This window comes from Schistocerca serialis, chromosome 4 (assembly GCF_023864345.2).
Source record: "Schistocerca serialis cubense isolate TAMUIC-IGC-003099 chromosome 4, iqSchSeri2.2, whole genome shotgun sequence".
Lineage (NCBI taxonomy): Eukaryota > Metazoa > Arthropoda > Insecta > Orthoptera > Acrididae > Schistocerca > Schistocerca serialis.
Window position 1 is genome coordinate 520,035,349 of NC_064641.1, and position 13,861 is coordinate 520,049,209.

A 13,861-nucleotide genomic window follows, 5' to 3' on the forward strand; every position below is an offset into this window, starting at 1 on the left:
CTTGGTGATTTCCTTAACAAGTATATCAAGTCGTCTTTGAAGAAACGTGCCCTGTCAGCTCGATGAGAACTTCCTGAAGGGGCGTACAAGTTGATGATAGTCACATCATAGATATTTAGTCCTATTCCCCTTCCGGATTCCAGTCGTTCCACCTCGCTTACTGTAATCCCTTCCCTTACCAAAATAGCTGTTCCAACACTTGTTTCGGGAGACACATTGATGTAACTGACAAAACCGGGAATTACCAAATCCGAAATTAGAACTTCTTGTAACAGGGCAATATCAGTCGCGGATTCGTACAAAAATTCCTTAAGGGCCGATAATTTCAAACCGGTCGTGATTTTATTTATGTTTATAGTGGTGACAGAATAAGATTGCGTCATTGTGCTGTCACTATGAAGTTGTTTTGTTGAACTAGTGTAGTTTACTGTGGTTCAGGGTTCAGTTAAGCTGTAACAGTTTTCTCGGAAGGCTGAACATGGAATAACACTTCAATCAGTTTATTAGTTACTGTCCCGTTTTTTTCTACTTCTGATGTTTTCTCTTGTACCGCAAGCAGACTGATTTCCTGGTAAACTTTCTGATTTTTCCTCCAGTGATTCGTGTACGACCGTTTCGGACTGAACATTCTTTGGGCTTGTGTCGCCCCTACTGGATTTTCCCTTCCCTTGGTAACGAGCTACATTCTCATTTGGTTGCGTCGGTATTTTACTTCGCGGCTTATCTGGAACAGCAGCAGACGATTTAGCAATTTCGGTTGCCGGCGCCTGCCCTGAGGTGTTGACCGTGATTTCAGTTTGGCCACCACTTCCTCGTTCTTTATTAATTTCACTCACTTTCTGATCGAGGGAAACAAATGGAGACTGCAGTTTTGCATCCTCTCCCTGAATTTGTTTATTAACAGATAGATTCTGATCTTTGCAATCGGCTACTGCACCTGTTGTTTCTTGCAAATTAATGCTGCTTACACCCCTTTCATTTTCTGGTACCGTATGTGTATTATCTTTCTGTTCATTAGTTTCCATTCGCATTTTGCCTTCAGGTTCCTCTGCCTTCTCATCGCACTGTTTTTGCTTGCGAAGTGAGGGAGTGGGACAAGACAGCTCGTCCTCTGAACAACTATCAGTTATCTCCAGAGGTCGTTTTTTCGGTTGCATTTCAGTTTCACGAGTAGTGGCAACGGGGTTTCCTTTTGTTGTTAACGGGGTAAATTGACTGTTACCGTGAAGGGAGACATCAGCTTGTCCCGCTGCGTTAACATCCTCAACCAGTTGTTCCGGGCTATTCTTTGGTAACAGATCATTTAAGGTAAGCTTCTGACGCTGTATCAAATTACTTTTAAGCACAACAGTTCGCCGCGGACATTCCTGTCTGAAGTGGCCGGTTTCGTTACTTATATGACATGTAGCTTCCTGACCTGTATAAACAATTTGTGCCTTATACCCACAAACAGTTATGTGAGACGGAATATTCGTCTTAACGTCCATCTCTACACAGCGGACCCCGTTAAAACACTGCAGTTTAAAGCGAGGCGACCATCTTTCATTTGCAATTGATTTAACGTCTCCGTAGTTTAAAAGAGCTTCCTTAATCTTATCATTTCCAATTTCAATGGGGAGATTCAAGACACGAACGGTTTTGTAATGAATGTCCGCTCTATAGATGGAAACCTTACTTTTATAACCATTTCTATGCACAAAGTCTACTTCATAGCCCCACTTTCGTAACACTTTATCAACAGTCGAAGCACTGATTAACTTGACAAAAACAAAGTATTTTTCCTGATCCAGTTGCCAGGTATGAACGGATTCAGAATTTGGACCAATTACCTGTGTAATCCAGTCATCTATTTCCAGGGATGTCGGCTGAACAGGACGGGATTCTTTGTCAAAAGCAAATACCAGAGTATTCTTCCTGAGGTTTGTAGCCATGGTTAATCCAGCGAAGCAATTTCGGTTAAACAACCGAAATTCCAAGTAGCAGCAGCAAGACCAGAAAGAGCGATCAGATCACAAGGAACAGGAACGAACACGGAGATTAACGGACGGACGGCACTCGGCGAAGCACAAGTACAGCGATGTAAACACGAAACTCTACTGTTAGGCCATCGCAAAGCCATATGACCACACGTGACTTTCTACCGCAAATATTTACGCCATCCTCTATTAATCAATGTCACACCTACGACCTTCGCAGAGAAACTACACACAAAATATGATACTGTGTTTTTTTGCATCAATCAGTATGATTTTTGGCTTTTCACGAGTCCGCAGAAAGATATACACTGTATTAACGCATTTAGCGAATAGAAATACTCAAATAAAAAACTTCAATCTAGCCTGCTCAGTTTGTACTCTGTAGCCATCGACATGATAGTGATGAACTTACTGATTGTGACACTGGATCAGGCACTGCTATTAGAATGTTTGTAAAACGTGGCTGAACGAGTGCAAGAACACAATTACTCATAAGTCGCACACTTGACGATAGACTGCATGGAGCTAGTTTCTCTCCTCTGACGCCAGTGGGTGACGCCTAAAAGAAAGCTGTTATATTACCAGGAATTCGCTGAACGCTCCTTAAATCACCGTAGGATGATTGCAGCTTTGTAACATCCAGAAAGAGAGCGAGGTGCCATAGTGGTTAGCACACTGCAGGACTACGGTTCAAATCCGTATCTGGACATACACAATTGGATTGTCCGTTATTTCCCTAAATCACTGAAGGCAAGTTTCGGGATAGTTCCTCTGAATGGGCACGGCAGATTTCGTTCCCCGTTCTAATCCGAAATTTAGCCTCGTATAGTGAAGAGTTTGTCATGATTTGTACCATTACAATAATTCAAAACAAATAATACGAATTACATAATGATATGTGGGAAAAGGAAAAAGGAGACGAAGAGGATCAGAATGTCTCATAATATGTGAATGAAAAGGTGTCAGATTTAAGGGGTTATAAGGAACATTATGAAAGTAAACAACGGATTACAGTTGCAGACTGCTACTAAATCCCAGAAACCATGTGGTCCCTCTGTTTACAGACAGGTGATTCCGTAGTGGAGAGATCGATTATTGAAACTATTATTAACGATTGTGTCTCAAGAGGACGATGGAAAGTAATTTAGTGATTAAGTAGCAAATTTCTTTCGAAAGTTGTCGGACATGTAACCTAATGCATGTGGACACATTTGCGAGATTTTGGTTACTGACAAGAAAGTGGGGTAAATCGTCCGTGTAAATGAGTAATTAATATGTAAACATTTATATAATTATGTGAAAAGTCTTTGTACAGCGATCGCTGAAACTTTTATAGGCTACAAAGTGAACCACACTATGCAAAGAGCCGGCCGGAGTGGCCTTGCGGTTCTGAGCGCTACAGTCTGTAACCGAGCGACCGCTACGGTCGCAGGTTCGAATCCTGCCTCGGGCATGGATGTGTGTGATGTTCTTAGGTTAGTTAGGTTAAATTAGTTCGGAGTTCTAGGCGACTGATGACCTCAGAAGTTAAGTCGCATAGTACTCAGAGCCATTTGAACCATTTGAACTATGCAAAGAACAAACGTGATGCTGAGGGTGACATAGAAGAAGAGACTTGCAGTTGTAAGTGAATTGTATTTAGGTGTTTTTGCTTTCAAATGCTTCAGTAGAAGAGAGCGATTTAGTATTCAGCAGCATATGTACAGTGTTTGTAAGTGTCATGTTGGTATCCGACAAATGTATAAAACTTATTTTGATATCAAAATATGAAAATCTTGGTGCAGGGCAACAGAACTATGAAAATTTAATTCTGAACAGAAAATTTGTGGAACTCACGTTACTCGATGTGAGAAGCAGGAATGCCGGTACATGAAGCGATTCGTCTGCGGAGAGAACTCAATTTTCAGTTAAATTTACGTATACCATCTTACTGCAAAACAAAGCGACTTAGGTGAAAATGTTTGCCTTGAATATTGCTAATCTTTAACTTTAGTATTGCAAACATTGTCTCTACCAGAATTGTTATAGTAATTACACATCAATGGACATAAAAATTAATGCAACTTATTTTTTGATAAAACTGCTTGAAAATCCAAACGAAATCTTTTGCTCTCATTAATCCACTACACTGATATGATATTATTTTCACAAATTCCCTCTGACAATCACTGTACCTTACAGTGGACATGAACTTTGTTGGTAATTAAATTTGTAGACCTACCTGTGCGCACGGAACGCTCGTCTATTCTGCAATTTTTTGCTATCAGGAATAATGCCGTGACTGTCACAAATCAAATTTTATTTACCGACTTTCGATGTGCATGGCAAGACGGTATCTTGGCAATTTTCATAAAATGCTTATCAGTACACATCTCGTGATCTGAAATGTGAGTGTGCAAACAGAGTTATGAAAGTAAAAATACAAATTGAGAACTGATCTTAACGACTGACAGAAATGGACAAAGACTTCAGGTTTAACTGTGTTTCATTAAGCCATGACAACAGTTCGCATGCTTAGACAAGTTAGCAAAATATTTCTTGAATGAGATTTTCAATCTGCAGCGGAGTGTGCGCTGATATGAAACTTCCTGACAGATTAAAACTGTGTGCCCGACCGAGACTCGAACTCGGGACCTTTGCCTTTCGAGGGCAAGTGCTCTACCAACTGAGCTACCGAAGCACGACTCACGCCCGGTACTCACAGCTTCACTTCTGCCAGTACCTCGTCTCCTACCTTCCAAACTTTACAGAAGCTCTCCTGCGAACCTTGCAGAACTAGCACTCCTGAAAGAAAGGATATTGCGGAGACATGGCTTAGCCACAGCCTGGGGGATGTTTCCAGAATGAGATTTTCACTCTGCAGCGGAATGTGCCCTGATATGAAACTTCCTGGCAGATTAAAACTGTGTGCCCGACCGAGTCTCGGTCGGGCACACAGTTTTAATCTGCCTGGAAGTTTCAAAATATTTCTTAATAACTTTCCTGTGTGCAATTGCCTTCCTTGACACTTGTTTCAACTGTAAGACCAAATCATATGTTGGGTAATACAATTTCTACAGCAAACTTCAATCATGCGCAATGTTCTAACAATAAGAAGCTACACAGTTACAAATATAAAAAAACTGGATTTTATTAAAGTAGGCTTTTGTCATTCTTCCACTAATATAATTTCTTTTCTCAATATATTTCCTCAAAGCATATTATTAAAAAATCTTTTTTAAATAATGCTGCCTCTACTATACGGCAGGCCAGCTTCTACGATTTTCAGTCCAAGTACATTGCCAGACTGTTCAACACATACTCACTGCTACTCTCCGACCAAAATCTCTGGTCTCAGATAGTCTTACAAAGAATATGGTTATATCGCTACTACAGAGGCTGAGTACATTTATCAAATTCGCAACCTCTTTCACATTTATGGTCAAAACTTCCTGACAATCATGGCAAATAGGGCAGACTACTCTCAAGGTTACATAAATGGCCGTGCATGTTTTAAGTAATCGATTCTTAAATTGACTCTCTGTTATCTCCACTAACAGCTTGACTCCTGTTTCAGACGGTAGTTCCTATGGAATTATTTCGAGAAAGCACTTTGGAAAGTATTAGTCTGGTCATTTGAAGTACGCCTTTTGTTATTCGTGTACAATGGACGGCAACCGTAAGTTATGGGCAGACCTGTAGTGCAATACTACCCTTTGGAATCGTCATTTATGTATTACACTGTAGGAAATACTGCAACCAGCCACAAGATTTTTTTGAAATGATTTTATTATACCATTACTATTTTCGGGCCTGAGCGCACCGTGACATGGGAGCGTTGACTTCTTTGGAAGTTTTACATTTGTGTCTTCCTGAGAAGCCCTCCTTTACATGTTATAAGACAGAGGTTTTATATCCTTTTACAATCCATACTTATAAATGAAGTTAACTAAGTACGAGTAGTTAATTCAGTTTATTGATAAGCATGGATTGTAAAAGAAAATCAAACCTCTGTCTTATAATATGCAAAGGAGGGCTTCTCAGAAAGACACAAATGTAAAAGAAAATCAAACCTCTGTCTTACAATACGTAAAGAAGGGTTTCTCAGGAAGTCACAAATGCAAAACTTGCAAAGAAGTCAACGCTACAATATCAAGATGGGCTCAGAGCCGAATTTAGTAATGGCATAATAACATAATTAAAAAAATATCATGTGACTGGTTGCAGTATTTCCTACAGTGTAATTTACAAAAACAGCTGCGGTGCTCTCCAACCACAAAGGATAAAGTAATTTATTTGTTATTCATAACTCCTTGCGATCAACGGTAGCTAGCAATACGGTAACAGTGGTGGATATCACGTCAAAATTATTCTAAGCAGTTTGTAGCTCTATGCGACAGATTTTAATTCAAGCATTATGTAATAACTACAACGCCCTCAAAGACGTGATGAAGAACCAAGGAGGTCTCGATATGTTCTTGGTGAATCGTTCTCGTGGAAGCTACGAGGACTAAACAGTGGTTGCTGAGGGACTTTGACTAACAAATTGCAGGCTAATCATTACTAGATCCATAGGCACATTCTATCACGAAGACTCGTTATATGTAGCAGGACATTATCGAAATTTGGCAAGTGAAGTTGGCTAAATGAGGGGAAGTACCGTGTGCACTAAGAGCTTGCTTTCAGTGGAGGTTGAAGTTCAGATTTTAGTCAATACGTAGGAGCTGCGGTAACCTGTTGGTTGGAAACTATCACACTTGGAGTTTGTTCAGTTTGCTTCTCAGCCGTATGTGGCTGCATGGTCGCTGTGGCTACGGCACTATCGACAACACGCATGAGGCCGTCACGACGCTACACTACGGGTCTACTACGTCGCTACTCAGCAAGTCGGCGGAGTCGTTCACGCGCGGACTGCAATTTGAGGCTTTTGCGGTTTCTGCACGGTGTAAGCGGACGCAAGGGCGTACCTGCTGCTAGCCCAGACGGCGGCCAACCAGCAACAGACAATCTAGAACTTTCGACACGCAAAGGGCAATTACGCTGTTCCAGCCTCGAGACAACGTTGCAGGGTAAGCAGTAGGATTCGTTACAGCCAAGCGAATTAAACAGCTACATTCACGTACCGTGAAAACATTGATGGTCCAGTAGCCATTAGCACTGTCTATTATCCGCTGTAGCAGCACTACGCCCTGAACTGAATGACTAACCGAGATCCCGAAAACAGAGCACTTTGCCCCGTTCCAAAATTGCCAGTGTGACTTCGAAAAGTCGCACTGCAACTAATTTCAGTTTCTATTTACTTGACGGTCTTCAGTTAATGGGTCTAGCTCCAGTGATATTGTGCACGCCATCGCTTTGCTATTTCAGTCACCTGCTGTACAGTTCTACACATTTTTCAGGACTGTATTAATTTGCGTTGTGTTGATATTTTTCACCTAGGCTTTTATTAATACAAAAGAAACTAGGAAGGTTATAGTTTAACGTCCCATCGTCAAAAATGTCACTAAAGACAAGGCAAAATTTCGCATTAGGTAAGGACGGGGAACGAAATCAGCCGTGTCCTTACAGAGTAATCATCCCGGCATTTGCCTTAAGCGATTTAGGGAAATTATGGACAACCTAACTGTGGGTTGTCAGATACGGATTTGAACCGTCGTCTCCCGAATCGAGTCCATTGTGCTAACCACTGTGCCACTGGGCCCGATTTCTGGATGTCACAAAGCCACAGTCATCTTACCGTGATTTAAGGGGCTTTTAGTGAATTTTTGGTAATGTCGTAGCTCTCTTTTGACATTACCCATTGGTGTCAGACGTGAAAAATTGGCTTCGTGCAGTCTGTCGTGAAGTACGCGACTTGTGAGTAGCTGTGTTCTTGCAATCACTCAGCCACGATTTACAGTCATTCTAATACTGGTGCTTGAAGCAATTTCACTATAAAAGTTTATCACTATGATGCAGGTGGCTAAAAATTACAAACTGAGCAATATAGACTGGAGTTCTCTAGTTAAATAAGTCCCCTCAACTCACAAATTTCGTTAATACAGTGTATATCTTCGTGCGGACTCGTCAAAAACCAACTGGCTGATGCAGAAAAAGTCAGTATCACATTTTGTGTGTTGTGTAGTTTCTCTGCAAAGGTCGTAGGGATGGCTTGCAGACTCCATTGTGACATTGTCATAGATTTGAATAAATAAATTTTCTCAAGGTTATGGTTTAAGTAGTCAGCTTTTTCTAAAGTTACGCTTTATTAACAATTACTTTCAGACTTCGAATGGACTACTATCAGGTTCGAAAACACAGACATAATTTTCTGGGCTTGCTCGGTATTTATACAGGACTACAGGCAGATCCTCTGGTACATACGTAGTGGTCATAACATATATTAATCTAAGAAGCTCAGCTAATTACGTTAATACTTCCTAACTTAATGATGGGCCATGCCAGAGCCCTTAATAAAATTTTTCTTCGTATACAGCTGAGTTAATAAACCACGATCTCTAGGTAATTCTTAATAGCTTTTGATAATGGAGTATCAATGTTATAATTAAATAACTAAGTAAATAAATGTACTACCAACGAAAACGTATTCTGAAATACGTTGATTTCTATATTTGATAGTACTTATCGTAATAATTTGCTTATTTTTTTAATAATATTATTAGTCATCAATTTTTAAAGAATATATACCATTTTGGTAAGACCTACGCTGGTAATTGAATAATTTCACCCTTTTTATTGTTCTTCATTCCCTGCAGGCGACCGAAATATGGGGTTTCCCATAGCCTTAGCAGCAATGATAATTGATCACTCTCCTTCTTCTGCGGTTATCATTCACTTGGTCGTAATTAAATTAAACACGTGTTGTTACAAGAGTTTCCAGTTACACTGATGGACGCGCTGTACACTTGGAGTACTCTCTGCGAAGAAACTATAGTGTACAACATAAACATTCATTGAAGAAAATCAAATCAACAAAGACATCACCATTATATATTTTGCCTTCTGTTCCTGCAATACTTACTAGTGAACACACGCTGGAAAAAGCCTATGTGCAATGTAATTACAGATTTGTTTATATTCATATTACGAACTAAAATACGATATGTAACCATTTAAATACCTGAAAGAAGAAATATATTCATATGTAAGTTTAACCCTGCTTTGTAATTACATTTCTGTTTGGGTAGAATGTCGTACGGGATACATAATGAAGTCCGACACTGCTACGTATCAACGTACACCAGTTGGCAACAAAAGTAGGGGATGCAAGACTACCGTAAGATGTAGATTGTTACGAAGTACAAACAGTAAAAAGATGAAGTCTGTGGTACAAGCCCATGACTGGCACAGAATTTCATCGCCGCGGCTCTAGGAGGGGGAGGGCCCATCTTCTGGCCGTGGAAGAATGCCCTCCTCTGTTTGGGACTGAACAGAGGTCCTCGAGGGTCACAGTCTAGCACCCTACCCTTTGGACCAACACGGTTACGAACTACAAAAGGTACCTCATCAAATTCTCAAAATTTCTTCTTAAATGTTACTGTTAAAATACTAGCTGATGTGATTAGAGTTAGTTAATTTTCTATTGAAAGCCTAGGTGAAAATTATATTTACCTAATTCAGCTTCTTGTGAGGTTTTTCCAGTTTATCAAGTGACATATACTTATCTTTTTCCTAAGAGCATAACTTTTGTCTACGTGCTCTTCTTATTTGTGATAGAACGAATGCCAAAGTAAGTAGGAGCACATATTCTGCGCGGTGATGAGTATAAAACTACCGCCTTAGCTCAGTTACGTTAAGGTGGAGCTGAGGACACAGTATACCATAACGGTCCAGGCAGTAGTCACCATTCCCTACACGAAATCGGACGTACCCCATTCGTAACATTAACTATTTGGACAAAAATAATTTTAAATCGCTGAAGAGGATGCCGTCTTGTCCGGTACTGATAGCGACACAAGGATAGTACCAAATGCTCTGCAATACTGCACGTGACTTTGATACTGGTCATCGCACAACGCCATAATGTCCTCCATAAAAAGTTACGTAGGTGGCCCAATGAATACACAGCTGAGTGATTTAAAAATTTGGATTATCCGCATGATGGAATGTATCTGCAAGATTTGAGCAATTTACATGAATTGCAACTTAAAGTGGCGAGCAAAAGTGTTGTACCACTGTTCTCTAACAACCTGTTATCGTTGCAGGCATGCCACTTTAAATGGGAGTACACGAGCAGAGGAGAGACTAATGGGAAATCACTCTAGCGGAGATACGGGTCGGAAATGGCGAAATACGCCGATATGAGCGAATATAACAAAGGACGTACTGCTATGCCCAATGACTCGGAACGAAGGTCTCGGAAAAGGCCTAGATAGTCGGTTGTCTGCATGCTCCGGTCGTGACCACCTATGGAAAGTTGTTAAAGGAAGCTGTAACCAGCCTTGGGCGACAGATATTACACGTTCGCGGCTCATCACATAACGTGGACGCCAGAATCTTCAGCGCTCTATAAATCAGGATAAAATCAAAGAACTACCGCGGGAGGTGGGACAGCATTGCGCGGTTTGCCAACCTCAGGTGCAACTCTACCACAGGGGCTATAAGGCAGATATAATGCTGCAATATTTATGATAAAAAGCTAGCACCAACCTCTCCTCCCTTTCCTTTCTCGCTAATTGGTTGAGGTATAAATGATCTGACACTCGTAAATGGGAGATGGGGCATTGTCTTACTGGCTGGGGGCACTGGAACAGCTTGCTTGGTTGCCAGATTTATACAGTATGGAAGACATTATAGTGTCGTAGTCAAACATGGGAAATTCAACATGACCAAAGGTCAAATATTCAGCAAAGTGGCTGCCATCTGTATTGTCGTGTAAGTCCACCCCAGGTCATCCCTAGGACGTTACAGAGACGTAACGGAGGGAAATAAAAATACACATTTAGGAACATTTCTGATATGTATGCACCAATATTATGTTGAAAACTACGCTGCAGACGTCAGCAGCATTATGCGTTGTATAAAATGTTGAATAGCTTGCTTGTTAAAACAGTGACTGATCCATTTTATTGCAACGTCTATTTATTTAATACATTTTGGAACTTTTGGTGCAATGCTTTTAAGGTATTTCTGTAGGCATCCTTTTTAAACGAGTACATTCTTGCTGTGCAACATTTACGCTTTGTGCGTGTGGGGGTCGATATGTCTGCAAGAATCAAACATTGCTGCCTCTACAATTATATTTTTCAGAGGTAGCCACATCATAATTAGTAATTAGTAAAATCCCATTATAACAGCACTATCAAAAACAGCTGCCCAAGGTACGTCCAACACCACGACATTATTGAGGATAGGTAAAATTCGTAAGAAATTGAAAAGACGTCACAACTAGACTGGTTGACATAAATCTAAAACTGCATGGCTTATTGGTGCAATCTGTATAGTTTCCAAATAACTGGCGCTGGCATGTGTATGTAGGATGAGACAGGAAATGGCGGAGTTCTACACTTGCATTTTTTTATTTGCTTACACGTTGTCACTAGCGCCAATCGGTTTCCAGAGCAGATCCTGTGTTACACAGTATCCTGCACTTCTCCATCCACTACATTTGTAGGCTAACTGTGGACAGGCGTACAGTGTACCTCCAGTCTCTGTCAGTCGTCATTCTCTTCTGAGATGCTCCTGGTCCAGAGCAGTCTGCTGGCTTGAATCTCCCAGCTGCAGCCACATGCAGACTGCCGCGACCTTTCTATGTAGGAGTAGCAGTCTCACATCCAGATATTTATAGAGGGAACATATACTTCACTCAGTACAAACCAGAGATACTTCAAGAGCAGTCAGATCTCACATAGAAAAATTTAACTGTGTAATACACGCATTTCTTTCGTCGACTATAGTGTATACAAAACTCATCAATCTCTCCACATTGTACTGTGTATAGTCACGTATAACTAACAGATCTGCAATTTTTGTGTCACTATAATTAAAGTGCCCCAGGTAGCAAAAACAATTGAACATTATTTACTCTCAGTAATGGAATACAACAAAATTGTCTTTGGGACTTGTATAAACACTACTTAGTTCCAGTCCACCAACATGGTCTGACAGAGGACTGGGATGTTCCTGGCAAGAGCGACATCAGAGTGACTTTATCGGTGGAAAGCAGTAGGGCTTGAGGATGGTCCAATTGCTGCTTATCTTGCAGAGAGATGGGCTCCATCTGTTGGGCCACTGATGCAACCAGCATACTCCAAGAGCAGTGGTGACATGTGTGCAGTATGCTATGGGTGTGGCGAATGATGAGCTCTGTTTGATGTGAGATCTGGGCCAAAGACTCAGATGTGATTCAGAGTGAAGGATTGCACCAATGTCAGAGGACCTCCAAATGATTGACTGTGGGCGGTCGGTGCTTGGTCCCCAGCAACTCCCGGAATGAACTGGGTCTGGTCCTCTCTTTGCTGTACTGAAAGAGCACTGAAAGAGTTCTGACAAAGGCAACATCAATGTGGCCATATTGTTGGAGAGCAGTAGGCCCTGAGAATGGTTCAGAAGAGAGGTCTCAGGAGTTGGTAAGAAGTATCATGACTGCTATGGACCTTACAGAGAGATGGGCTCCATCAAATGGGCCACAGCCATGCCAGCAGGAGGTGCCCCAGGACTAATGAGCTGCCACAGGCACCTGATCAACAGCAGCGGTCCAGGAGATGCTGATGGGGCAGTGCCATGTCCAATGTGGCTCTGATGTGGTCTATAGTCAAAGCCTCCATTATTACAGGGTTGAAAGTTACAGACATTCAGGGTCATCATTTAGGAAGGCATACTGGCTACTGGGAGCTGGCCATGCTGATGAGACCAGGTGGTGTCAATGTTTGTTTGCATCATAACTTCCCTCAGCACCCCACCAAATGCTGGAGGAAAATAACACTGGAAGGAACAGGATTGAAGAGTGACTGCTTGACTGATGGTGGTATGTTAGGAGGAAACAATGTAGAAAACCCGATGGTTGCATCAAGAGGGCTGGAGGAAAATAACTTTGGTAGGAACAGGACTGAGGAGTGACTGCCCAACCATTAGTGGTATGTGAAGGGGAAACAATGTAGAAAGCCCAATGGTGGGATCAAGGGGGTGGTGGCTGTGGATGCTGCTGTGGTGAGTTCAGCATTGGCAGTGGAGGCTGGTGGCATATTGAATATTTCCAGTGGTGCCAGGAATGGCCAGGAGAAAGCACTCATGCAGATGTCCAAGATCAGTGGGTCAGTTCAACGACAGGGGTGTCTGTGAAATACACTACAGCAGCTGAGTATCATGGCAGCAGTGGCCAGAAACCTGTTAGACCCCCATACACGGTATCAGGGGTTTTGGAGTAGAAAGCTTCAGCACATGGCCCTACCTGAGACCAGCACAGCAACAAAGGTGGCTGCAAAGGAGTCAGTGGTGTCAGCTACAAGCTGGCAGATGCTGACAGACTTGGATGGAAGGTGTTGGGCCAGTGGGGTTGTCGCAGGGAAATGAGGGACTCAGATGGATGGACAATGGACCATAGGGATGTTGAGAGTGAAATGATGGGCTTGGCACAATGCTGACGTGTTGATGAAACCTCAGAAAGGTACAGACCTGGTCGGCTGGAAGTGATGGATCAGTGGTACTTCTGTGGGGAGCCAACTGAATCTGCCAGCTGTTATTGTGGTAGCGGGTCATCAGAAGATTACAGACAGGCTTGGTAGGTATTGAGGGTGATGGCATTGCCCTTCATTTTGAGTAGTATGCAAGTTAGCTTCTGTAAAAGTTCGTTGTTCTGTGGCATGTATTGTAGCAGCAGCGACTTTGCTGATAAGGCCAAAGGCACACTATGGACAAAATGTGTAAACTCAGCATGCAGCTCAGATAGTAGGGGTTGGCAGCCAGTG

At 41.9% G+C, this 13,861-nt stretch overlaps 1 protein-coding gene and 1 non-coding gene across 2 annotated transcripts in view; both read right to left on the reverse strand.

Moving 5' to 3' along the window:
- The window catches only part of LOC126475244 (octopamine receptor beta-2R), a 785,384-nt gene that overhangs the window by 714,962 nt on the left and 56,561 nt on the right, over positions 1-13,861 (reverse strand). The window lies entirely within an intron of this gene.
- On the reverse strand, positions 4,583-4,657 carry Trnas-cga (transfer RNA serine (anticodon CGA)). Its single transcript has one exon. It is a non-coding gene; the product is annotated as a tRNA-Ser (tRNA).